Here is a 27,818-nt window from a genome sequence, read left to right as displayed (position 1 = left end):
AAAAGAGCCTCAAAACCACTGCAAAAAGTGAATATAATCCACAGCAATCCTACACAATGATCCCCCACTTATCGCGGGCATTACATTCTAAACCTCCAACACAATAGTTGAAAATCCGCCAAGTAAGAAACTTACATTTATTTTAGCATTTATATATTTTAAGGATTTACAAACCCCTCCCACACACTTATTTACCATTACCAGTCCCTTATTAGTCGGCCCCAGTTCCTTATTAACCTTTTGCACCTTTTTATAAACACTACGTATGTTCTTAAACAAATTCTACATGATGAAGATGATGAATTAGCTGTGTAGTACTGATGATTGAAGGTGATGAAAATGGGATTAATGTACAGTACTGTACTGCACAGCATGGAAGAGCATTACAGCTCTCCTATTGGCACCACTTCATCAGGAGCTTCTTCAGGTGAGGCAGTAGTATCTTCAGCCTCATCCGTAACTTTTACTACCACTAAATGCGTAACCAACCTCTTGTTCGAGTGATGAACATAGTCATGGAGAGATGCTGGTTCTGCTTCTTATGAACCATACAGAGGTCCTATTCCTCAGCCAATCGATGAAGTACATTGCCCATTATGGCCATGATTACAAGTCGATCAAGTGTTAGGCCAACCTCCTCCTCTTCTTAAACCTGTTGTTCAAACTGTTCCTCATCCTCTTCTTCACTTGCTGAAGGGTGTTTCCGTCTTCAGTAGTCATGTCACTGAAGCCCTCTCCTCCCGGTATTTTCACCAGCTTCACAGCCTAATCCACCGCAGAGTGATACATTTCATCAAGAGAAAGTCTGACACATCATTTTCTTTATGGTTTTTTGAACATTTTTTCAATGTATTTTTTGTTTTTAAATATTTGATAGACTCGAAAAAAACAAGAAGTGGGAGAAAAGGTAGTCACTTATTAAAGAGACAAATAGAAGAATATTTACCGTATACACTCGTGTATAAGCTGAGTTTTTCAGCACTTTTTTGTGCTGAAAACACCCCCCTTGGCTTATACACGAGTCACGGTCCCAGAAAGCCGGCAGAGGAGGGGAGCAGCAGGTCACAGAGGCCACCAGCTTCCAGCACACCATACTCACATGCCTGCACGCCTCTCCGCTCCCTTAGGCGTGGAGCGCATATTCATTACCTTAATGAGCAGTACCACGTGATCACTCGACAGGAAGAGCTGCAGGCTCCGGCAGCCAGAACGAGCTGCAAAGCCAGCAGGGAGGTAAAAAGGATGGTTTTACCAGTTATAGGGCGTGCTGGGTCTGCTGGACAATTGTTTCTCCAAGGATCATTGTGGATACAGGGACCTCATTGCCTACTGATCAGGCACCAGGAAGCCCTGGATGAGATCTGGAGTTTCCGCTGTGGAGTCTCTGATACTTGCCTGGAGTTCATCCTGAGCCCTATATACAGTATGGGAGAGGACATGGGGGGGCTCTGTAGGGAGAGGACATGGGGGGCTCTGTAGGGGGAGGACATGGGGGGGCTCTGTAGGGGAGGACATGGGGGGACATGGGGGGCTGTGCATGGGAGGACATGGGGGCTGTGTATGGGAGAACATGGGGGCTCTGTAGGAGGGACATGGGGGGGCTGTGCAGGGGGGTAAATGGGGAGGCTGTGTAGGGGAGGACATGGGAGACTGTGCTGGGGGGGTACATGGGGAGGCTGTGTAGGGGAGGACATGGGGGGAACACGGGGGGCTGTGCAAGGGGAGAACATGAGGGCTCTGTAGGGAGTGTACTGTGGGACTGTGCAGGGGGAGGACACATGGGTCTCCTTACACTGTTTTATGATGTGGCTCTATGCAGGGCAGTGGTGGAGGTTCTGTCATGTCGGACGCTGTTCACACCACAGCGTCCGGCAGGCAGAGGTAGTTCCACCTCCAGCCACTATAGCCTCAGTGGCGCCGGCCTGATCTTCAGGCTCTCGGGGGTTAATCCTGCTGCAGACCAGGTTGGATGGTTAGTCACGCCCACGGTCTTTAAATAGTCATGCTGGCCTATGGGCGTCGCCGATTATAGCTTGTGTTTCATACCAAGTGGTTCCGGTCTGGAGTGGAGGTGTTGCAGAGAGAGAGATTCGTATCTGGTGTCGTATGATCCGTCGTTATACTTTCTCCTTCCCATATTTGTGTTTAGTTGTGCCCTGTTCACATTACTGTATATTCCTGTGTGTGTGCGGCGCAGTGGAGTTTAAGTTCTCCCTTTCTGTCATTATTTGTGTGGGGGCTTTGGTGGTGTGTCTCCTCACTGGGTGGAGGGTGGAGGGTTAAGTGCAGGGCTGAGCAGGAGACAAGGAAAGGTTGGTGGCTCAGGCATTTGCACCATCAGCAAAAACCCTGGGTTGAGGGTCAGACAGGGTTTCCCCTAGTTATAGGGACATCACAGGGCCCCCGGGTATTACAGCCTTAGTGGGACTAAGCCCCACGTGACATTATAATCGGCCTTCATTTTTTCAGGAGTCCATGGTTCCATTAGATTCCATAACCCGCCAGTTGGCGGCGCTGTCCTTACAGGTCTCCGAGTTGAAAGGGGCAGTTCAGCAGCAGGGCCTGGTAGTAGCGAAGGTGCAAACGGCATCTGCAGGTATCGGTGCAGAGCCGAAGTTTCCGCTGCCAGAACGTTTTTCAGGGGATCGCAGCAAATTTGTCATATTTTGGGAGGCCTGCAAGTTATACTTCCGCATGCGCCCTATCTCCTCAGGTAATGAGGCACAGCGGGTAGGGGTGGTGTTGTCATTACTGAGTGGTGACCCCCAAGCATGGGCATTTTCCTTACCAGCTGACTCTGCTACATTTCTTTCTGTTGATAATGTTTTTTCTGCCCTCGGACTCATTTATGATGATCCTGACCGACTGGCTCTAGCGGAATCTAAAATCCGCGCCCTCCGCCAGGGGGAGCGCTTGGCAGAGGACTGTTGTTCGGAATTTCGCCGCTGGGCCGTAGACACACAGTGGAATGACCCAGCGCTGCGGAGCCAGTTTATGCATGGGTGTCAGGGAGGGTTAAACAGGCCCTCCTGATGTATGAGACTCCGGCAACGTTGGAGTCTGCCATGAGTTTGGTGATACGTATTGATCGCTGTTTTCGTCAGGGGGCACAGGAGACGCTACCTCTGGGCGAAAGCAGAGGTGCAAGTGTGGTTGAAGTAGATGAGTCCCCTGAACTTATGCAGATTGCTGGCGTGGCACAGGTTAAGCGTCGCGCTCCAGGATTCCGGAAGCCCGGGGCATGTTTCTACTGTGGTAAAAGAGGTCATTATATTAACGTTTGCCCGGTACTACCTAAGAGGGTCACATCGGCGGAAAACTGTTAAGCTCAGAGGGTATGGAGGAGACCCAACTGAGCGTATGCATATCCTCCATGATGGTATCTCAATGTATGCTCCCTGCCAAGGTTATTATCGCGGGCAGAGAGCTACCAATATCAGTGTTTGTGGATAGCGGTTCCGCCACCAATCTCATAGATGAGGAGTTTGCACACACCGCCGGGTTTAAGATTGAAAAACTTCCTCACCCCATACAGGTGGTGACCATTAATGCTGTTCCCCTCCCTCAAGGGGAGATTACAGAGTTTGTGGCAGAGGTGAAACTCCACATTGGGGTCCTACATTCTGAGTCGGTTACATGTAGGGTCCTCCGTAATCTCCCAGCACAAATGGTCCTGGGTTTTCCATGGTTGTCCAGACACAACCCGGTAATTGATTGGAAAACTCAGGACATAGTACAATGGAGTCGTTTTTGCCAAGACAATTGCTTGGCCACATGTGTGTCCGCCGTGACGCCCAGCCTGCCGGAGGTTTTGCAGGATTTCGCAGATGTTTTCTCTGAGAAGGGTTGCTCAGAACTGCCTCCACATAGAGCCTATAACTGTGCGATCAGGTTAAAACCCGGGGCCAAATTACCTAAGGCCAGGATGTTTAATATTTCTGGTCCTGAGAGACAAGCTCTGAAAGACTACATCGCGGAGAGTCTGAGCAAAGGACACATCCGGCCTTCGTCCTCGCCTGTAGCCGCGGGGTTTTTCTTCATTATGAAGAAAGATGGGGGGTTACGCCCGTGTCTGGATTTCCGAGAGTTAAACCAGATTACTATCCGTGATCCTTACCCTATGTCGTTAATCCCGGATTTGTTCAACCAGGTAGCGGGGGCGAAATGGTTTTCCAAGCTGGACCTCAGGGGGGCATATAACCTCATAAGGGTCCGTCAGGGGGATGAGTGGAAGACGGCGTTTAACACTCCTGAGGGTCATTTTGAGAGTCTGGTTATGCCGTTTGGGTTGACCACCGCGCCTGCCGTTTTCCAACATTTTATTAATGATGTATTTGCTCATGTCCTGGGGAGATTTGTGATTATATACCTGGATGATATCCTCATTTATTCTAGCGATCGGGACACTCATTTGGAGCATGTCAGGCAGGTGTTACAGTTGCTCCGGGAGAACCAGCTCTATGCTAAGCTGGAAAAATGTTTATTTTTCGTCCAGGAGTTGCCCTTTTTGGGATATATTGTGTCCGCAGCCGGGTTTAAAATGGACACCGCTAAGGTAGAAGCGGTGCTGCAGTGGGAGAGGCCGGAGAGTCTGAAAGCACTCCAGCGGTTCCTTGGGTTTGCGAATTATTATAGGAAGTTTATAAAACACTTTTCGACTATCGCCAAACCGCTCACGGACATGACAAAAAAGGGTGCCGATCTGGCGAACTGGCCTGAGGTGGCTATACGTGCCTTTGAGCGTCTGAAGAATAGTTTTGCTTCAGCCCCCATTCTGGTGCAACCAGACGTGTCTAAACCTTTTGTGGTGGAGGTTGATGCGTCGGAGGTGGGAGTGGGGGCAGTACTGTCTCAAGGCTCGTCCTTGAGCGAGATGCATCCATGCGCCTACTTCTCCAAGAAGCTGTCGCCGGCCGAACGGAATTATGATATCGGCAACAGGGAGTTGTTGGCCATCAAACTGGCTTTTGAGGAATGGCGACACTTCTTGGAGGGGGCGGCTCACCAGGTCACAGTCATCACCGACCATAAGAATCTGCTCTATCTGGAGTCGGCCAAGCGTCTGTCTCCTAGGCAGGCTCGCTGGGCATTGTTTTTTACTCGTTTCAATTTTCTGGTGACTTACCGTCCCGGGGCTAAAAACACCAAGGCGGATGCTTTGTCTAGGTGTTTTCCGGGGGGAGAACCTCGGGAAGAGCCGGTACACCCATCCTCCAGAAAGGGGTAGTGGTCTCGGCTCTCACGACGGAGGTAGAGGCGGAGATTGCCGAGGCCCAAGAGGAGGTACCACCAGGACTTCCCGCCAACAAATCATTTGTACCCCTGCATCTTCGGCTTAAGGTGTTGAAGGAACACCACGACTCGGTACTGGCTGGTCATCCAGGGGTGAGGGGCACCTTAGAGCTGGTATCGCGTCGTTTCTGGTGGCCCAAAATCCGGCAGGACGTGGTCTCATACGTGGCAGCTTGCATCACGTGCGCTAGGGCTAAGTCACCCCGTACCCGTCCTGCTGGCACGCTACAGCCTCTGGGGTACCCAATAGGCCATGGACAGAAATCTCCATGGATTTCATCACTGACTTGCCAGCCTCGGCGGGGAACACGGTCATCCTGGTGGTGGTTGACCGTTTTTCAAAGATGGCGCATTTTGTGGCGTTGTCTTCGTTGCCCAATGCTAAGACGTTGGCTCAGGTATTTGTGAAGGAGGTGGTCAGACTCCACGGAGTACCGTCGGACATAGTATCTGATAGGGGTACGCAATTTGTAGCGAGGTTTTGGAAAGCTTTTTGATCACGTTTGGGGATCAAGTTGTCACATTCATCGGCGTTTCATCCACAGTCTAATGGACAAACTGAGCGCATGAACCAAAATCTAGAACAATATTTACGATGCTTTGTGTCCGACAACCAGGAGGAGTGGTCTACTTTCCTTCCTCTGGCCGAATTCGCGTTAAATAATCACCGCCAAGAGTCATCGGGAGAGTCTCCATTCTTTTGTGTTTACGGTCAACATCCTCAGTTTTGTACCTTATGTCAGGGTGACTCGGGGGTGTCCCGGAGGAGGATCAGCTAGGAGCCCAATTGTCATCAGTCTGGAGGCGGGTGAAACAGCGTTTGTTGAGCATGAGTGCCAGGTACAAACGGGTGGCTGACAGTAGACGTGTGCCAGGTCCGGACCTGTGTGTGGGTGAATGGGTGTGGTTAGCTACGAAGAACATAAGACTCAAAGTTCCATCTTTAAAACTGGGTCCAAGGTTTATTGGGCCTTTTATGATTTCAGCCATCATTAACCCAGTGGCGTATCGGTTGGAACTTCCTGCGGTGTACAAGATACACAACGTGTTTCACAGAGCTTTATTGAAAAAGGTGGTAGGCTCTGTGGACGTGACGCCGATGCCACCTCCAGTCATGGTGGATGGTGATTTAGAATTTGAGGTCGCTAAGGTAGTGGACTCTCGAGTAGTACGCCGTACTCTTCAGTATTTGGTGCACTGGCGGGGGTATGGTCCGGAGGAGAGGTCTTGGGTTCCAGCCTCAGACATACATGCGGATCGGCTGGTCAGTTATTTTCACCGTCGTCATCCGGACAAGCCGGGTCCTATGAGTCTTGAGGGTCCGGAGGTCCCTCGTAGAAGATGGGGTAATGTCATGTCGGACGCTGTTCACACCACAGCGTCCGGCAGGCAGAGGTAGTTCCACCTCCAGCCACTATAGCCTCAGTGGCGCCGGCCTGATCTTCAGGCTCTCGGGGGTTAATCCTGCTGGAGACCAGGTTGGATGGTTAGTCACGCCCACGGTCTTTAAATAGTCATGCTGGCCTATGGGCGTCGCCGATTATAGCTTGTGTTTCATACCAAGTGGTTCCGGTCTGGAGTGGAGGTGTTGCAGAGAGAGAGATTCGTATCTGGTGTCGTATGATCCGTCGTTATCCTTTCTCCTTCCCATATTTGTGTTTAGTTGTGCCCTGTTCACATTACTGTATATTCCTGTGTGTGTGCGGCGCAGTGCAGTTTAAGTTCTCCCTGTCTGTCTTTATTTGTGTGGGGGCTTTGGTGGTGTGTCTCCTCACTGGGTGGAGGGTGGAGGGTTAAGTGCAGGGCTGAGCAGGAGACAAGGAAAGGTTGGAGGATCAGGCATTTGCACCATCAGCAAAAACCCTGGGTTGAGGGTCAGAGAGGGTTTCCCCTAGTTATAGGGACATCACAGGGCCCCCGGGTATTACAGCCTTAGTGGGACTAAGCCCCACGTGACAGGTTCAGTAGGGTCATCAAGCTAATACATACATATATATATAGAGAACTGCAAGAAGATGAAAGTCTAGAAAATTAGAAATAATAACAGCAGAGTTAGTAGTAGACTGAAAATTAGATCTTTGACTGTAATGTGGGCTCTTCGGATGCTTCAGTAATATCAACGACCAAAGGGGCGGCAAATTTTTCGACCGCCCCGGGCGCCACAAACAGTTGCTACGCCACTGAGCTGCAGGAATGTATAATGTGTCTGGTATGGGGGAGCCACTGCGCATGACAAGCTCCGCTTACAAAGGACTTTCAGAACAGCAGAGAGAATTATAGGCTCCCCCCTGCCTAAAATCCAGGATCTTTATGATAAGAGTATTCGATCCCACGCATTGAAAATTTCATCCGATCCCTCTCACCCGGGACACTCCTCATTCCAACTACTCCCTTCAGGACGTCGCTTCAGAGTCCCCAAATGCAGCACCAACCGCCATATGAACAGCTTCTTTCCACTCTCTGTTCAACAATTAAATCGTCATGTGTAGACTATATACTGTATCTGTCTTGTTAGATGTTACTTGTTGTATCTGTTGTTATATATTATGTTGCCTCTTTGCCACAAAGAATTCCTTGTATATATGTAATATGTACTTGGCGATAATAAATTTGATTGATTGATTGATGTGTATAAAGTGCACAGTAATGAATGTTCTAAATATTCACTGTCATTACCAAGAATTATCCGTGTTATATGGCCAGAACAAGATGCAGTGCCACTGACTGCGCCCAGGCAGGTAAATAGGATGGTTTTTTTCTTAACAGGAATCATACATACAAAGATAGGGGATAAGGAGCCATGCATACAATGACAGGGACGGGGGAACCATGCATACCACGGTAGGGATGAGTGGTCAATGCACACCCGGCTTATACTCAAGTCAATAAGTTTACCCAGTTTTTCGTGGCAAAAGTAGGTGCCTCGGCTTATACTTGGGTCGGCTTATACTCGAGTATATACGGTAATAGGTAAAACCTGACAAGAATAAACAATAATTTGCAGTTAGCCCAATCGTGGGGATAAATAGCTGAGAAATAAATAGTGATTAGTATATCTTAATAAATATATTGCAATTCGCCCAGTACAAAGCTGTGAAAAAAAAATGGTAGTTACTATTTCCATTAAGTTTTGCACTCAACCAGTTGATTAACCAAGAGAGATGGCATGTACCCGAATACAATTCTCCTAGAGGCTGCAAATAAGAGCGGCAGGAAGTAAAGGGTTAATTGGTACATAGAACACACAATTGGGTGAAAATATTAAATGGTCATGAGCAATATGTCCTGGCATAAAGAGTATGATTATATCCTTAGTCCATAGTTAATGCTTGGTATAAACGTGCATTCATAAAATAGTCCAATGTCTATAGCCATGGGGAGAGCTGCCCCGGCCGATGACAGATACACCAAGTACTTTCTCCAATGAGTGGAGGGCTCGTGCCCTGTGAAATAGCGCGCTGAACAGTACAAGGTGATTTCACCATATATAGTTGTATGTGAGTGTTGCTACTCACAATACCTCCGATGGTCTGCGTAGAATCCGGTGACTGCGTTCTGGCTGGTGCAGTAAAAGTCGGACCTGGAAGATGCGGCGATATGCCGAGGTGTAGTGTGAGACCAGCGCTCCTGCGCTCCAGCTGTCGGCAGGGATCCGGTCACACTGGTCGATAGCTGCGTCCCGGCAGATGTGCAGTAGGAGCAGGACCTGTGTGACGCGGTGGATCACGTGGTGCCGCGTAACTGCTGCTAGATGGAGGTACGTGTGGCAAAAAGGGCCAAAACCAACGCGTTTCGGAAAACTCAGCTTCTTTCTTCAGGTCCGGGACATATTGCTTATGACTAGTGTTGAGCATTCCGATACCGCAAGTATCGGGTATCGGCCGATACTTGCTGTATCGGAATTCCGATACCGACTTCCGATATTTTTTCAATATCGGAATTCGGCATCGGAATCGGAAGTTCAAAGTTGATTGAAAGCCTGACGTCATCATGAAATTCCCACACAGCAATGGCATAAAGTGAGACTAGGGACTTTTTTTTTTTTAAGTGGCGGAGGAATACAGTGCGGAAGGATACCTACCTTCCGTCATTGGATTCCTGCAGCCCGTAGAGAACGGCAGCATCAGCTGATGCTGCAGTTCTCTACCCAAGATCGTCGTGGGACACACTCGTGGACTGCTTCGGATCGTGGGTGAGTATTTTTGTGGTTTGTTATGTTAATATTTATTCCGGAAAAGACAATGGCTTCGGGGAACAATGTGACAAGTATTGGTAAGTATGTTACTCTATGTTATATGTACTGTATGTCTATGTATGTATTGTATGAATGTATTGTATGTATGTAGTATATATGTGGTATGTATGTAGCATGTAGTATGTATGTAGTATGTATGTAGCATGCATGTAGCATGCAGTATGTATGTAGCATGCATGTAGTATATATGTAGTATGTATGTAGCATGCATGTAGTATATATGTAGTATGTATGTAGCATGTAGCATGTATGTAGTATGTATGTGGTATGTATGTAGCATGTAGTATGTATGTAGCATGCATGTAGTATATATGTAGTATGTATGTAGCATGTAGTATGTATGTAGTATGTATGTGGTATGTATGTAGCATGTAGTATGTATGTAGCATGAATGTAGCATGCATGTAGTATGTATGTAGCATGCATGTAGCATGCATGTAGTATGTATGTAGTATGTATGTAGTATGTATGTAGCATGCATGTAGTATGTATGTAGTATGTATGTAGTATGTATGTAGTATATATGTAGCATGTATGTGGTATGTATGTAGCATATAGTATGTATGTAGCATGCATGTAGTATATATGTAGTATGTATGTAGCATGTAGTATGTATGTAGTATATATGTAGTATGTATGTAGTATGTATGTAGCATGTAGCATGCATGTAGTATGTATGTAGCATGCATGTAGTATGTATGTAGTATGTATGTAGTATGTATGTAGCATGCATGTAGTATGTATGTAGTATGTATGTAGCATGCAGTATGTATGTAGCATGTATGTAGCATGTATGTAGTATGTATGTAGTATATATGTAGTATGTAGCATGTAGTATGTATGTAGCATGCAGTATGTATGTAGCATGCATGTAGTATATATGTAGTATGTATGTAGCATGTAGTATGTATGTAGCATGCATGTAGTATATATGTAGTATGTATGTAGCATGTAGTATGTATGTAGCATGTAGTATGTATGTAGCATGCATGTAGTATGTAGTATGTATGTAGTATGTATGTAGCATGCATGTAGTATGTATGTAGTATGTATGTAGCATGCAGTATGTATGTAGCATGTATGTAGTATGTATGTAGTATATATGTAGTATGTATGTAGTATATATGTAGTATGTATGTAGCATGTAGTATGTATGTAGCATGTAGTATGTATGTAGCATGCATGTAGTATATATGTAGTATGTATGTAGCATGTAGTATGTATGTAGCATGCATGTAGTATATATGTAGTATGTATGTAGCATGTAGTATGTATGTAGCATGTAGTATGTATGTAGCATGCATGTAGTATGTATGTAGTATGTATGTAGTATTTTTTTTTTTTTTTTAACATTTAACACATTAGCCGGATGATGGGACTACTACTGTCCCATCATTGGCTAATGTGTCAATCACTGTCATGGTAGCAGGCATCGCCCGATGGGACTTGTAGTCCCATCGGACGATGCCTGCACAGACCCCCGAAGCCTGCACAGACCACCGGCAGGCCGGCACAGCCCCCCGGCAGGCCGGCACAGCCCCCCGGAGCCTGCACAGACCACCGGCAGGCCGGCACAGCCCCCCGGCAGGCCGGCACAGCCCCCCGAAGCCTGCACAGCCCCCCGGCAGGCCGGCACAGCCCCCCGGAGCCTGCACAGCCCCCCGGCAGGCCGGCACAGCCCCCCGGCAGGCCGGCACAGCCCACCGGAGCCTGCACAGACCCCCTGGCAGGCCGGCACAGCCCCCCGAAAGGCCCGTACAGACCCCAGAGAGGCTGTACAAGGCAAAAACAGGGTTTTTCTTATTCCGATACCGGAAGTCCCATAGACTTGAATGGGACTTCCGGTATCGGAATCGGCGATACCGATACTTTTTTTAAAGATCGGCCGATCCATTCCGATCCGATACTTTGAAGTATCGGACGGTATCGCTCAACTCTACTTATGACCATTTAATATTTTCACCCAATTGTGTTCTATGTACATATTAACCCTTTACTTCTAGGAGAATTCTATTCGGGTACATGCCATCTCTCCTTGGTTAATCAACTGTTTGAGTGCAATACTTACTATTTCCATTAACCACCATTTTTTTCACAGCTTTGTACTGGGCGAGTTGCAATATATTCATTAAGATATAATAATCACTATTTATTTCTCAGCTATTTATCCCCACGATTGGGCTAACTGCAGTTTATTGTTTATTCTTGTCAGGTTTTACCTATTAAATATTCTTCTATTTGTCTCATTAATAAGTGACTAGCTTTTCTCCCACATCTTGGTTTTTTCAGCGCGAGTCTATCACAAATATTTATAATCCTTTCGATTTCCTTGTGGTTGGTATCTAGAGTCGCAGCAGTTACAAAACCTTTTACACAGGCGCCACTTTATCGCTATCCTTCATTTTTTGTTTTTAACAATTTTTCCCTGGATCTGTAGCTGGATATTTCCTGCTTTTGAATTGCCTCCTATATACAGTATGAGTCTGCACATTGCTTCCTATATACAGTATAAGGCCGCATATAGCCTCCTACATACAGTATGAAGCCGCATATAGCCTCCTACATACAGTATGAGGCCGCATATAGCCTCCTACATACAGTATGAGGCCGCATATAGCCTCCTATATACAGTATGAGCCTGCACATCGCTTCCCATATACAGTATGAGGCCACATATAGCCTCCTGAATACAGTATTTGCCTCCTATATACAGTATGAGGCTGCATTTAGCCTTCTATATACAGTATGAGCCTGCACATCGCTTCCTATATACAGTATGATGCCGCATTTTGCCTCCTATATATAGTATGAGCACCCACATATAGCCTCCTGAATGCAGTATTTACCTCCTATATACAGTATGAGCCTGCACATTGCTTCCTATATACAGTATGAGCCTGCACATAGCCTCCTATATACAGTAGCAAAAAAAAAATGATTGAATGAGAGTAATGGTTTTGGGTCCTTTCTGTAAAAATCGTATGGGTATCATTTTAGTCTTGGTTTTAGTTTTCGGTTTTTAATTATTTTTTCCTGTGCTTTTCCTGTGCTTATACTCCAGTACTCTTCGCATCGCAATATATGATCTGGCATGGAATTCATTGTTGAGGGCATTTCAAGATTTTATGAAGAAACACTCCTCTCACAAGAAATCTACGGCTCTTTTCGTACCCATTGGGTCTTCAATATTTCATATTATTTGTTCACATTTTTATTCATTTTTTCTTTTTTTATTTGTTTTTCATTTACATTTTTATTTGTTTTATTTTTATATATATTTTTTTCACTCATTTTTTATTTTTTTCACAATTTTCTTTGTGTATTTGTGCTATGTATTATGCATTATACATAATTGTGTGTATAATTACTTTATGATATATGACATTTGATGTATGTATTGAATGCCATGTGTTATTTTTATGTACATTTGTTTTTTAACAGAGACATGATATATAGTTGTTATAGTTATAAAATTTATTGCTTGCATAGTGTGCTTATAATTGACACATATGTGTGTGCCTTTGCACTCTATGTCAGGCATATTCACTTTAATGGTTCATACACACCGCTATAATTATTTCAGCATCATTATGTTTTATCCCCTCACTTTCAACACTTGCTATCACTTTAAGTAGTGATTATTATTCTTCATAATTATTTTATTTTCTTGTCCTCACTTGAGCGCATGCCCAGTTCTGTCCTCCCTAGGAGCCGTCTGACGTGCTCAGTCTGGTATGTGGCTGTCTCTGGCTGTTTTGCAGCTTGAGTCGCTTTCATGCTGATGAGCGCTGATCATAGACTCCCTGTTCATAGTGGGGACTCAACAGCGCATGCGCCGATAATGCTGTGGACGTTTAGAACTGGATACTATTGACGTCATTGTGGACACTACAGCGCAGGTCCTGAATTTTACAAGCTTTATTAGGGAAAGCGGTTTATTGGTTGACCGCACTATATAAACTAGATCCGGGGCACTTGTAAACCACGCCTCCTGAGGAAGCTGCGGCGTAACGCGCGTAGGGGCGGCAGGTTTTACAGCGACATACACTACACATGTAAGTTGTTACTTTCTAATGCAGTCCTTGTATCTTACTCTGGAATTTGTATAGACAGTTTTTACTCTGTGTACACTTAACGCCTACCAGGCTTATTTGATACAAGGCACTTGTGCACTTTATATTCAGCAGTTTACTCTGAGCACTTATTGTATGCAAAACCTTATCTGGGCATACATATTATGTAAATGGGGAGTTTGCTGTTTACTATGCATTCTATTTGTGAAAGGAAAGCAAAGAAACTACATGTTTTATACAGATAAAAACTTTATTAACTGTCAAGGTGCTGGTTTAATTATATTGTGTTTATGTCTGCTGTAACTTGCATTTAGCATTTATGCTCTGTTAATTATTCTAAAAAAATTATTTAGCTTGAAAAACTCCAATTTTGATCTCTTGTGATGCTTAATAGCTGATTTATGAGATTTTTTTTGCTACTATATTTCCAGTGAGTTGAGCCTTTGAAGAATTTTTTCCAGTATTTGGGATATATTTGTACTTTATCCTATATACAGTATGAGCCTGTACATCGATTCCTATATACAGTATGAGGCTGCAAATAGCCTCCTATATACAGTATGAGCCCACATAGCCTCCTGTATACAGTATGAGGCCACATACAGCCTTCTATATACAGTATGAGCCTGCACATTGCTTCTATATACAATATGAGCCCACATAGCCTCCTATATACAGTATGAGCCTGCACATCGCTTCCTATATAAAGTATGAGGCCACATATAGCCTCCTATGTACGGTATGAGCCTGCACATCGCTTCCTATATACAGTATGAGGCTGCATATAGTCTCCTATATACAGTATGAGCACCCACATATAGACTCCTGAATACAGTTTTTGCCTCCTATATACAGTATGAGCTTGTACATCACTTCCTATATACAGTATGAGGCCGCATATAGCTTCCTATATACAGTATGAGCACCCACATATAGCCTCCTATGTACAGTATGAGCCTGCGCATTGCTTCCTATAAACAGTATGAGCATCCACATAGCCTCCTATATACAGTATGAGCCTGCACATCGCTTCCTATAAACAGTATGAGCCTGCAAATCGCTTCCTATATACAGTATGAGCCCACATATAGCCTACTGAATACAGTATTTGCCTCCTATATACAGTCATAGAATCATAGAATCATAGAGTTGGAAGGGACCTCCTGGGCCATCTGGTCCAACCCCCTGCTCAAAGCAGGATTCGCTAAATCATCCCAGTCAGATGTCTGTCCAGCCTCTGTTTGAAGACTTCCATTGAAGGAGAACTCACCACTTCTCGTGGCAGCCTGTTCCACTCATTGATCACTCTAACTGTCAAAAAGTTTTTTCTAATATCTAATCTGTGTCTCTTCCCATTCAGTTTCATCCCATTGCTTCTAGTCTTTCCTTGTGCAAATGAGAATAAAGTTGATCCTTCTACAATGTGACAGCCCTTTAGATATTTGTAGACAGCTATTAAGTCTCCTCTCAGTCTTCTCTTTTGCAAACTAAACATTCCCAAATCCTGCAACTTTTCCTCATAAGACAGGGTTTGCAGACCGGTCACCATTCTGGTCGCTCTTTTCTGAACTTGCTCCAGTTTGTTGATGTCTTTTTTAAAATGTGGTGCCCAAAACTGGACACAATATTCCAGATGAGGTCTGACCAAAGAGGAGTAGAGGGAAATAATGACTTCACGTGATCTAGACTGTATGCTTCTGTTAATACATCCTAGAATTGCATTTGCCTTTTTTGCTGCTGCATCACACTGTTGACTCATATTCAGTCTGTGATCTATTAGTATACCCAAGTCTTTTTCACATGTGCTGTCACTTAGCCCTATTCCTCCCATTCTATATATGCTTTTTTCATTTTTATTGCCCAGATGTAGTACTTTGCATTTCTCCCTGTTAAAAACCATTCTGTTAGTTGCTGCCCACTTCTCCAGTTTATTTAAATCTTTTTGAATCCTCTCTCTCTCTTCTCTAGTATTAGCTATCCCTCCTAGCTTTGTGTCATCAGCAAATTTAATCAGTTTACCCTCAATTCCTTCATCTAAATCGTTGATAAAGATGTTGAACAATACAGGGCCCAGGACAGAGCCCTGTGGTACCCCACTTGAGACATTCTTCCAACTGGATGTGCAGCCATTTACGACCACTCTTTGGGTCCGATCACTAAGCCAGTTATGAATCCACCTAACAGTTGCCTTGTCCATTCCATACTTAGTCATTTTTTCAATAAGGATTGTATGAGAGACTTTGTCAAATGCTTTGCTGAAGTCAAGATATACTATATCTACAGCATTTCCTTGATTCACCCAATCAGTAATACCGTCATAGAAGGAAATTAAGTTAGTCTGACATGACTTATTAGTTACAAACCCATGCTGACTCTGTTTAATCACTTCATTCATTCAGTGTGAGTCCCCATATAGCTTTCTATATACAGTATAATTTCAGTCCTGCATGATTCTACCAAGAAATGTGTGTTCATTCAAACCGCTGGTTTTTGATATTTTGGGCCCTATTGAATAATGAATGTTTTGAATTTTCTCCAAAAGTAAAGTAGTTGCAAACTCATCCTTTTAGAAACTTGTTTGGGCTGTTGAGAGGAGTAAAAAAACATCAAAAATTTCAATCCTGCATGATTCTACCAAGAAATGTGATTCTTCATTCAAAACGCTGGTTTTTGCTATTGGGCTCTATTGAATAATGAATGTTTTGAATTTTCTCCAAAAGTAAAGTAGTTGCAAACTCATCCTTTTAGAGTCTTTTTTGGGCTCATGAGAGGAGTAGAAAAACATCAAAAATTTCAGTCCTGCACGATTCTACCAAGAAATGTGAGTGTTCATTCAAACCGCTGGTTTTTGATAGTTTGGGCCCTATTGAATAATGAATGTTTTGAATTTTCTCCAAAAGTAAAGTAGTTGCAAACTCATCCTTTTAGAAACTTGTTTGGGCTGTTGAGAGGAGTAAAAAAACATCAAAAATTTCAATCCTGCATGATTCTACCAAGAAATGTGATTCTTCATTCAAAACCTGATTTTTGCTATTGGGCTCTATTGAATAATGAATGTTTTGAATTTTCTCCAAAAGTAAAGTAGTTGCAAACTCATCCTTTTAGAAACTTGTTTGGGCTGTTGAGAGGAGTAAAAAAACATCAAAAATTTCAATCCTGCATGATTCTACCAAGAAATGTGATTCTTCATTCAAAACCTGATTTTTGCTATTGGGCTCTATTGAATAATGAATGTTTTGAATTTTCTCCAAAAGTAAAGTAGTTGCAAACTCATGCTTTTAGAGACTTGTTTGGGCTCATGAAAGGAGTAGAAAAACATCAAAAATTTCAGTCTTGCACGATTCTACCAAGAAATGTGTGTTCATTCAAACCGCTGGTTTTTGATAGTTTGGGCCCTATTGAATAATGAATGTTTTGAATTTTCTCCAAAAGTAAAGGAGTTGCAAACTCATCCTTTTAGAAACTTGTTTGGGCTGTTGAGAGGAGTAAAACATCAAAAATTTCAATCCTGCATGATTCTACCAAGAAATGTGATTCTTCATTCAAAACCTGATTTTTGCTATTGGGCTCTATTGAATAATGAATGTTTTGAATTTTCTCCAAAAGTAAAGTAGTTGCAAACTCATCCTTTTAGAAACTTGTTTGGGCTGTTGAGAGGAGTAAAAAACCATCAAAAATTTCAATCCTGCATGATTCTACCAAGAAATGTGATTCTTCATTCAAACCGCTGGTTTTTGATATTTTGGGCCCTATTGAATAATGAATGTTTTGAATTTTCTCCAAAAGTAAAGCAGTTGCAAACTCATCCTTTTAGAAACTTGTTTGGGCTGTTGAGAGGAGTAAAAAAACATCAAAATTTTCAATCCTGCATGATTCTACCAAGAAATGTGATTCTTCATTCAAAACCTGATTTTTGCTATTCGGCTCTATTGAATAATGAATGTTTTGAATTTTCTCCAAAAGTAAAGTAGTTGCAAACTCATCCTTTTAGAGTCTTGTTTGGGCTCATGAGAGGAGTAGAAAAACATCAAAAATTTCAGTCCTGCACGATTCTACCAAGAAATGTGAGTGTTCATACAAACCGCTGGTTTTTGATATTTTGGGCCCTATTGAATAATGAATGTTTTGAATTTTCTCCAAAAGTAAAGTAGTTGCAAACTCATTCTTTTAGAAACTTGTTTGGGCTGTTGAGAGGAGTAAAAAACCATCAAAAATTTCAATCCTGCATGATTCTACCAAGAAATGTGATTCTTGATTCAAAACGCTGGTTTTTGCTATTGGGCTCTATTGAATAATGAATGTTTTGAATTTTCTCCAAAAGTAAAGTAGTTGCAAACTCATCCTTTTAGAGTCTTGTTTCGGCTCATGAGAGGAGTAGAAAAACATCAAAAATTTCAGTCATGCACGATTCTACCAAGAAATGTGAGTGTTCATTCAAACCACTGGTTTTTGATATTTTGGGCCCTATTGAATAAGGAATGTTTTGAATTTTCTAGAAAAGTAAAGTAGTTGCAAATTCATCCTTTTAGAAACTTGTTTGGGCTGTTGAGAGGAGTAAAAAACCATCAAAAAGTTCAATCCTGCATGATTCTACCAAGAATTGTGATTCTTCATTCAAAACGCTGGTTTTTGCTATTGGGCTCTATTGAATAATGAATGTTTTGAATTTTCCCCAAAAGTAAAGTAGTTGCAAACTCATGCTTTTAGAGACTTGTTTGGGCTCATGAGAGGAGTAGAAAAACATCAAAAATTTCAATCCTGCATGATTCTACCAAGAAATGTGTGTTCATTCAAACAGCTGGTTTTTGATATTTTGGGCCCCATTGAATAATGAATGTTTTGAATTTTTTCCAAAAGTAAAGTAGTTGCAAACTCATCCTTTTAGAAACTTGTTTGGGCTGTTGAGAGGAGTAAAAAACCATCAAAAATTTCAATCCTGCATGATTCTACCAAGAAATGTGATTCTTCATTCAAAACCTGATTTTTGCTATTGGGCTCTATTGAATAATGAATGTTTTGAATTTTCTCCAAAAGTAAAGTAGTTGCAAACTCATGCTTTTAGAGACTTGTTTGGGCTCATGAGAAGAGTAGAAAAACATCAAAAATTTCAGTCCTGCACGATTCTACCAAGAAATGTGAGTGTTCATTCAAACCACTGGTTTTTGATATTTTGGGCCCTATTGAATAAGGAATGTTTTGAATTTTCTAGAAATGTAAAGTAGTTGCAAACTCATCCTTTTAGAAACTTGTTTGGGCTGTTGAGAGGAGTAAAAAACCATCAAAAATTTCAATCCTGCATGATTCTACCAAGAAATGTGATTCTTCATTCAAAACGCTGGTTTTTGCTATTGGGCTCTATTGAATAATGAATGTTTTGAATTTTCTCCAAAAGTAAAGTAGTTGCAAACTCATCCTTTTAGAGTCTTTTTTGGGCTCATGAGAGGAGTAGAAAAACATCAAAAATTTCAGTCCTGCACGATTCTACCAAGAAATGTGAGTGTTCATTCAAACCGCTGGTTTTTGATAGTTTGGGCCCTATTGAATAATGAATGTTTTGAATTTTCTCCAAAAGTAAAGTAGTTGCAAACTCATCCTTTTAGAAACTTGTTTGGGCTGTTGAGAGGAGTAAAAAAACATCAAAAATTTCAATCCTGCATGATTCTACCAAGAAATGTGATTCTTCATTCAAAACCTGATTTTTGCTATTGGGCTCTATTGAATAATGAATGTTTTGAATTTTCTCCAAAAGTAAAGTAGTTGCAAACTCATGCTTTTAGAGACTTGTTTGGGCTCATGAGAGGAGTAGAACAACATCAAAAATTTCAGTCCTGCATGATTCTACCAAGAAATGTGTGTTCATTCAAACCGCTGGTTTTTGATATTTTGGGCCCTATTGAATAATGAATGTTTTGAATTTTCTCCAAAAGTAAAGTAGTTGCAAACTCATCCTTTTAGAAACTTGTTTGGGCTGTTGAGAGGAGTAAAAAACCATCAAAAATTTCAATCCTGCATGATTCTACCAAGAAATATGATTCTTCATTCAAAACCTGATTTTTGCTATTGGGCTCTATTGAATAATGAATGTTTTGAATTTTCTCCAAAAGTAAAGTAGTTGCAAACTCATGCTTTTAGAGACTTGTTTAGGCTCATGAGAGGAGTAGTAAAACATCAAAAATTTCAGTCCTGCATGATTCTACCAAGAAATGTGTGTTCATTCAAACCGCTGGTTTTTGATATTTTGGGCCCTATTGAATAATGAATGTTTTGAATTTTCTCCAAAAGTAAAGTAGTTGCAAACTCATCCTTTTAGAAACTTGTTTGGGCTGTTGAGAGGAGTAAAAAACCATCAAATTTTCAATCCTGCATGATTCTACCAAGAAATGTGATTCTTCATTCAAAACCTGATTTTTGCTATTGGGCTCTATTGAATAATGAATGTTTTGAATTTTCTCCAAAAGTAAAGTAGTTGCAAACTCATGCTTTTAGAGACTTGTTTGGGCTCATGAGAGGAGTAGAAAAACATCAAAAATTTCAGTCCTGCATGATTCTACCAAGAAATGTGTGTTCATTCAAACCGCTGGTTTTTGATATTTTGGGCCCTATTGAATAATGAATGTTTTGAATTTTCTCGAAAAGTAAAGTAGTTGCAAACTCATCCTTTTAGAAACTTTTTTGGGCTGTTGAGAGGAGTAAAAAACCATCAAAAATTTCAATCCTGCATGATTCTACCAAGAAATGTGATTCTTCATTCAAAACCTGATTTTTGCTATTGGGCTCTATTGAATAATGAATGTTTTGAATTTTCTCCAAAAGTAAAGTAGTTGCAAACTCATGCTTTTAGAGACTTGTTTGGGCTCATGAGAGGAGTAGAAAAACATCAAAAATTTCAGTCCTGCATGATTCTACCAAGAAATGTGTGTTCATTCAAACCGCTGGTTTTTGATATTTTGGGCCCTATTGAATAATGAATGTTTTGAATTTTCTCCAAAAGTAAAGTAGTTGCAAACTCATCCTTTTAGAAACTTGTTTGGGCTGTTGAGAGGAGTAAAAAACCATCAAAAATTTCAATCCTGCATGATTCTACCAAGAAATGTGATTCTTCATTCAAAACCTGATTTTTGCTATTGGGCTCTATTGAATAATGAATGTTTTGAATTTTCTCCAAAAGTAAAGTAGTTGCAAACTCATGCTTTTAGAGACTTGTTTGGGCTCATGAGAGGAGTAGAAAAACATCAAAAATTTCAGTCCTGCATGATTCTACCAAGAAATGTGTGTTCATTCAAACCGCTGGTTTTTGATATTTTGGGCCCTATTGAATAATGAATGTTTTGAATTTTCTCCAAAAGTAAAGTAGTTGCAAACTCATCCTTTTAGAAACTTGTTTGGGCTGTTGAGAGGAGTAAAAAACCATCAAAAATTTCAATCCTGCATGATTCTACCAAGAAATGTGATTCTTCATTCAAAACCTGATTTTTGCTATTGGGCTCTATTGAATAATGAATGCTTTGAATTTTCTCCAAAAGTAAAGTCGTTGCAAACTCATGCTTTTAGAGACTTGTTTGGACTCATGAGAGGAGTAGAAAAACATCAAAAATTTCAGTCTTGCACGATTCTACCAAGAAATGTGTGTTCATTCAAACCGCTGGTTTTTGATAGTTTGGGCCCTATTGAATAATGAATGTTTTGAATTTTCTCCAAAAGTAAAGTAGTTGCAAACTCATCCTTTTAGAAACTTGTTTGGGCTGTTGAGAGGAGTAAAAAAACATCAAAAATTTCAATCCTGCATGATTCTACCAAGAAATGTGATTCTTCATTCAAAACCTGATTTTTGCTATTGGGCTCTATTGAATAATGAATGTTTTGAATTTTCTCCAAAAGTAAAGTAGTTGCAAACTCATGCTTTTAGAGACTTGTTTGGGCTCATGAGAGGAGTAGAAAAACATCAAAAATTTCAGTCCTGCATGATTCTACCAAGAAATGTGTGTTCATTCAAACCGCTGGTTTTTGATATTTTGGGCCCTATTGAATAATTTAGATTGTGAGCCCCATTGAGGACAGTGATGATAATGTGTGCAAACTGTAAAGCGCTGCAGAGTATGTTAGCGCTATATAAAAATAAAGATTATTATTAGATTTATTATTATTCCATGGCTCCATAGGTAAGGCTAAGTATGGTATAGTCCTTGCAGATACTGGGCTGTGTGTACAGATCCAACAGTCTTTTGGTTTCTGTCCTTCCATGTCTTTTATAAGAAGAGCATGATGTTGAATAAGTTTGTTGTCCCAGTCAGCATTTAAGAGTTTGTCCTGTGTCTCTGTAGAGTGCAGTAACCCTGCCACTGCCAGCAAGGTGATTAGGAGAACAGTCATTCTGCTGTTGAAAGGACCTTCTTGCAGTGACTCAAGTTTTACTGAGGTGGATGTGGTCAGCTGGACTTGGAAGGGGCCGTCAAATCATGGGTTCAGGCTCCTTCTCACGTGTCTGCGTATAACCACCCAATCACCTGGATTGAGCTGATGCACATCTGCACTGACATTAGGATCTGGAATGGATGAGAACACATGTTTATGCACCACTTTAAGTCTTTCCTGCAAGGCCTGGACATAGGCTGTCATAGAACCGTGTTGCATTTGTAGCACCTGTGGGAAGTACAGACCAGTCTTTGGTGCACTACCAAACAGGACTTCAAAGGGAGACAAGCCTGTCTTTCTATTTGGAGTGTGTCTGACTCCAAGTCATGTAGATAATACCTATATGACTTGTCTTTTCCACAGCAGTCTCTACATTCTAGTAATATTGAACACACTAGATCCAGCAGCATTCCCCAAATCCACTCCACAAGGTCTACCAACAGATCATGTTGTAATGAAATCCATAGCTCAGTTGCTAAAAAATTTTCAAACAGAGGATTCCATCATTGGTGCTTTTCATGCAAGAATATATCTTGCCAAAAAAAACACCACCGTCAGGTCCACAAAACAATGCAGCAGTTGAAGACACAAATCAATCACAGTTCTCATCAAGGCATTGGTGCTTTTCATGCAAGAATATATCTTGCCAAAAAACACCACCACCGTCAGGTCCACAAAACAATGCAGCAGTTGAAAATACCAATCAATCACAGTTCTCAACAAGGCATTGGTGCTTTTCATGCAAGAATATATCTTGCCAAAAATACACCACCACAGTCAGGTCCACAAAACAATGCAGCAGTTGAAGACACAAATCAATCAAAGTTCTCAACAAGTCTTTGGTGGTTTTCATGCAAGAATATATCTTGCCAAAAAAACACCACCACCGTCAGGTCCAAAAAACAATGCAGCAGTTCAAGACACAAATCAATCACAGTTTTCCACCAGGCATTGGTGTGTTTAATGCAAGAATATATCTTGCAAAAAACACATCAGCACCATCAGGTCCAAAAATAAATGCTATATCACAGAGCATCTTTATACTTACTGAACACCCTTTTTGAAGCTGCAGAGGCACTGTCCAAGCCATCCATCACTGCGGCCACCTCATTCCAGAGCTGCCGGGTCACCACTGTGTCTTTGTACTGCTGGTCACGGCTGTCCCACAATGGGATGCGCTCCTCAACGAGGCGGATGAGGTGCTCGTTGTCTGTGTAGACTTCTTCGTCATCCCGCTGTGGAACCTAGAAAAAAAAATATAGAATGTTTAGAAGTTTGGAAAAGATACAAAAAGAAACAGAAAAGAAGCAAGAGAAAGAAAGACAGAAAAAAAATATATATATACTCACATTGGGTCTCCTCGCCACGACTTGACTATGCTGCTCCCGCTCAGAATCCTCAGACGGATCCCGCTCAGACCTCTCCGACTGCTCCCGTACAGACCGCTCCCGCACTCCATTTTCACTTCCCGTGTCCGATGTCTGTAAAGAAAGAAAAAATTAAAATACATTTCTAGAGGCAGCTATACTTATCAAAAGGCAGCAAGATTCTCACCTCACGATGAGCTTGGGCCAGTTCTTGCCGAGATGGCGAATAGACCGATCCGGAAGAAGACATGCTGAAAAGAAAGCAAAAAATACATTAGTACATAATAAATTGTACAGGACACACAGACATTATTTTTAAGAATACTCACATTTTGGCTCCTGAAGCTTGAATCCACAGGTAGAAGGCTCTTGTAGAATGCTTGTCTGGTCTCTGCAAGGCATTATGTAGAGTAATTGTCTGACCCTGAAGACACATTCTTTTATGTACACTCCTCCAAAACAATGTTGCTTGTTTAGGGGGAGTTCTAGACAAGTGTCTAGTCATTGTTTACTCAAATCGCGTGTGCGCACAAGGCGCTGACGTGCGCGGTGCCAAGCGCTCATCAGCAACCACATAGACTGTAATGCTATTTTTGGGCGCACACGTGCGAGCGCGATTTTTTTAACGATGCCGCCGGAAAAAAAAATGCAACATGTAGCGTACGTCGCGTCTGGGCGCACACCTGTAAAATGCGCAGCGCACGCTAAACGCTGAAGAGCGCGTACATTCGCAAGACCCTGCGATCACCATGTTAAAGATAGGGGGACATTGCGCGTGTGCACGATGCGCTGCGCGATCAAACGCTAGTGTGAAACGAGCCTTACTATGTAGATAAGGGAGCAGAACCAACCTTACGAGAGAGACATGGGAGCAGAACCGAGCTTACTACAGTGCTATGGGAGCATAACCGATCTTACTACAGAGATAAGGGAGCAGAACCGAGTTTACTACAGATATAAGGGAGCAGAACCAAGCTTAATATGTCTACTTCACAGATATGGGAACAGAACCAAGCTTACGGCATGCATATGGTACAAGAAACTAGATTACTACATCAATACAGAACCAGAACCAAGCTTACTGCTTAGATATGGTACCATAACTGAGCTTACTGACAAACATACATATATCTCTAGAAACACTGACAAGTAAACACACATTACAGCAGGGACATTGCTAGGGTTCTAAAAGTTCAGGGGTCCATGCCTCAAAGTGCATGTCTACCCATCTGACCCCCTATAATCATCTAAAGAGCATCTATAGATATATAAGTACAGTATACCACTGTTGCTAACCAAAAACATACAATGCAAAGACCAATATTATCAAAATTACTACTATAAAAGACCAAAACAATAAAACTACTCAATGTCCACCACCATCACCACTACTCAGCAAATACATAATATAATATAACCATTACCTTTACATAACAAAACACTATACAGAGACCAATGACACCACCATACACCTACTACTACATAGACTGAAACAAATTTAGCGGTCACTAAATAAAAAAATAGTCTACTAAAAAGAGCAATATTACCATCTTACTGTTATCGTATATTGGTAGATACTAGTCCCACAGAACATACACGTGAGTACAGTAGTTATATATAGAACCTTACAGCTGACAATCTTTCTGATTTGGGTCGCTCACTTTTCCTGTCTTTTTCATCAGGCCCAGACCTCCATTACCACTTCTCCAGCCACAACTCATCTGCACAGATTACAACAAAAACACATTTGACATCTCACATTTCTACTGATGTCTCATTTATTCCCAACCTACAAAAACTCCCCGCTCTGCTTACCTGAGGCATAGGATACTGACCCCAATATTTTAAAAAACTGTGCCATTACTATGATTACTCCCTCCCCCAAAAATTAGTGTCCCATAGAAAATATTAATACCCCCACTGTGCAAAGGCGTGTATGCTCCTTTAACCCCTTCCCGACCAATGACTCCACATAGGCATCATGAAAAGCTGTGCCAATCTGACCAGTGACGCCTATGTGGCGTCATGAATTAATTGCCCTCCTGCGGGTCGGGTGACTGACCTTTTAGTGACCCCACCCGACCCACACACACAGGGGGCTTTGTACTTCTCCACAGGTGGGGTGGCTTCACCCCCACATGTCTACAATCGCTCTGATTGGCTGTTAAAAGTGAAAATGATAAGGTGCTGGTTTAATTATATTGTGTTTATGTCTGCTGTAACTTGCATTTAGCATTTATGCTCTGTTAATTATTCTAAATAAATTATTTAGCTTGAAAAACTCCAATTTTGATCTCTTGTGATGCTTAATAGCTCATTTATGATATTTTTTTTGCTATTATATTTCCAGTGAGTTGAGCCTTTGAAGAATTTTTTCCAGTATTTGGGATATATTTGCACTTTATACTATATACAGTATGAGCCTGTACATCGCTTCCTATATACAGTATGAGGCTGCATATTGCCTCCTATATACAGTATGAGCCCACATAGCCTCCTGTATACAGTATGAGGCCGCATATAGCCTTCTATATACAGTATGAGGCCGCATATAGTCTCCTATATACAGTATGAGCCTGCACATTACTTCCTATATACAATATGAGCCCACATAGCCTCCTATATACAGTATGAGGCTGCACATCGCTTCCTATATACAGTATGGGGCCACATATAGCCTCCTATGTACGGTATGAGCCTGCACATCGCTTCCTATATACAGTATGAGGCCGCATATAGCCTCCTATATACAGTATGAGCACCCACATATAGCCTCCTGAATACAGTTTTTGCCTCCTATATACAGCATGAGCCTGCACATTGCTTCCTATATACAGTATGAGCCTGCACATAGCCTCCTATAAACAGTATGAGCCTGTACATCATTTCCTATATACAGTATGAGGCCGCATATAGCCTCCTATATACAGTATGAGCACCCACATATAGCCTCCTTTGTACAGTATGAGCCTGCGCATTGCTTCCTATAAACAGTATGAGCATCCACATAGCCTCCTATGTACAGTATGAGCCTGCAAATCGCTTCCTATAAACAGTATGAGCCTGCACATCGCTTCCTATATACAGTATGAGCCCACATGTAGCCTCCTGAATACAGTATTTCCCTCCTATATACAGTGTGAGTCCCCATATAGCCTTCTATATACAGTATGAGCCTGCACATCGATTCCTATATACAGTATGAGGCCACATATAGCCTCCTATATACAGTATGAGCACCCACATATAGCCTCCTGTATACAGTATGATGCTGCATATAGCCTCCTATATACAGTATGAGGCCGCATATAGCCTCCTATATACAGTATGAGCACCCACATATAGCCTCCTGAATGCAGTGTTTACCTCCTATATACAGTATGAGCCTGCACATTGCTTTCTATATACAGTATGAGCCTGCACATAGCCTCTTATATACAGTATGAGCCTGTACATCACTTCCTATATACAGTATGAGGCTGCATATAGCCTCCTATATACAGTATGAGCCCACATAGCCTCCTGTATACAGTATGAGGCCGCATATAGTCTCCTATATACAGTATGAGCCTGCACATTGCTTCATATATACAATATGAGCCCACATAGCCTCCTACAGTATATACAGTATGATCACCCACATATAGCCTCCTGAATACAGTTTGTGCCTCCTATATACAGTATGAGCCTGTACTTCACTTCATATATACAGTATGAGGCTGCATATAGCCTCATATAGCTATACAGTATGAGCATCCACATATAACCTCCTATGTACAGTATGAGCCTGCGCATTGCTTCCTATAAACAGTATGAGCATCCACATAGCCTCCTATGTACAGTATGAGCCTGCACATCGCTTCCTATAAACAGTATGAGCCTGCAAATTGCTTCCTATATACAGTATGAGCCCACATATAGCCTCTTGAATACAGTGCTTGCCTCCTATATACAGTGTGAGTCCCCATATAGCCTCCTATATACAGTATGAGCACTCACATATAGCCTCCTGAATACATTGTTTGCCACCATATTGCCTCCTATATACAGTGTGAGTCCCCATACAGCCTCCTGAATACAGTGTTTGCCTCCTATATACAGTGTGAGTCCCCATATAGCTCCTATATACAGTATGAGCCCCTATATAGCATCCCATATCTAACTGCATTTACCTTGGTATCATTAATTTTCTATGAGACTGCTCTGTTCTCATATTGTGCATTTATGCATTTAGTAGGGCTTAATGGAATGATTGCACTTGTTACACATCAACTCTAGATGCGCTCACTTATTAGACTTTGGTTGGGGCAACTTTAAAATATAATAATGATAATGGTCCTGTCTAGTGACAAGTTTATTTTACAGGCTTCTGGAGAAAGGCACAATACCAGTCATTCAAGGGTTAATTCTTTGGAACAC

This window comes from Dendrobates tinctorius, unplaced genomic scaffold (assembly GCF_039654945.1).
Source record: "Dendrobates tinctorius isolate UK_male_01 unplaced genomic scaffold, ASM3965494v1 ptg000076l, whole genome shotgun sequence".
NCBI classification, from domain to species: Eukaryota; Metazoa; Chordata; class Amphibia; order Anura; family Dendrobatidae; genus Dendrobates; species Dendrobates tinctorius.
Note: the sequence above shows the minus strand (reverse complement) of the source record.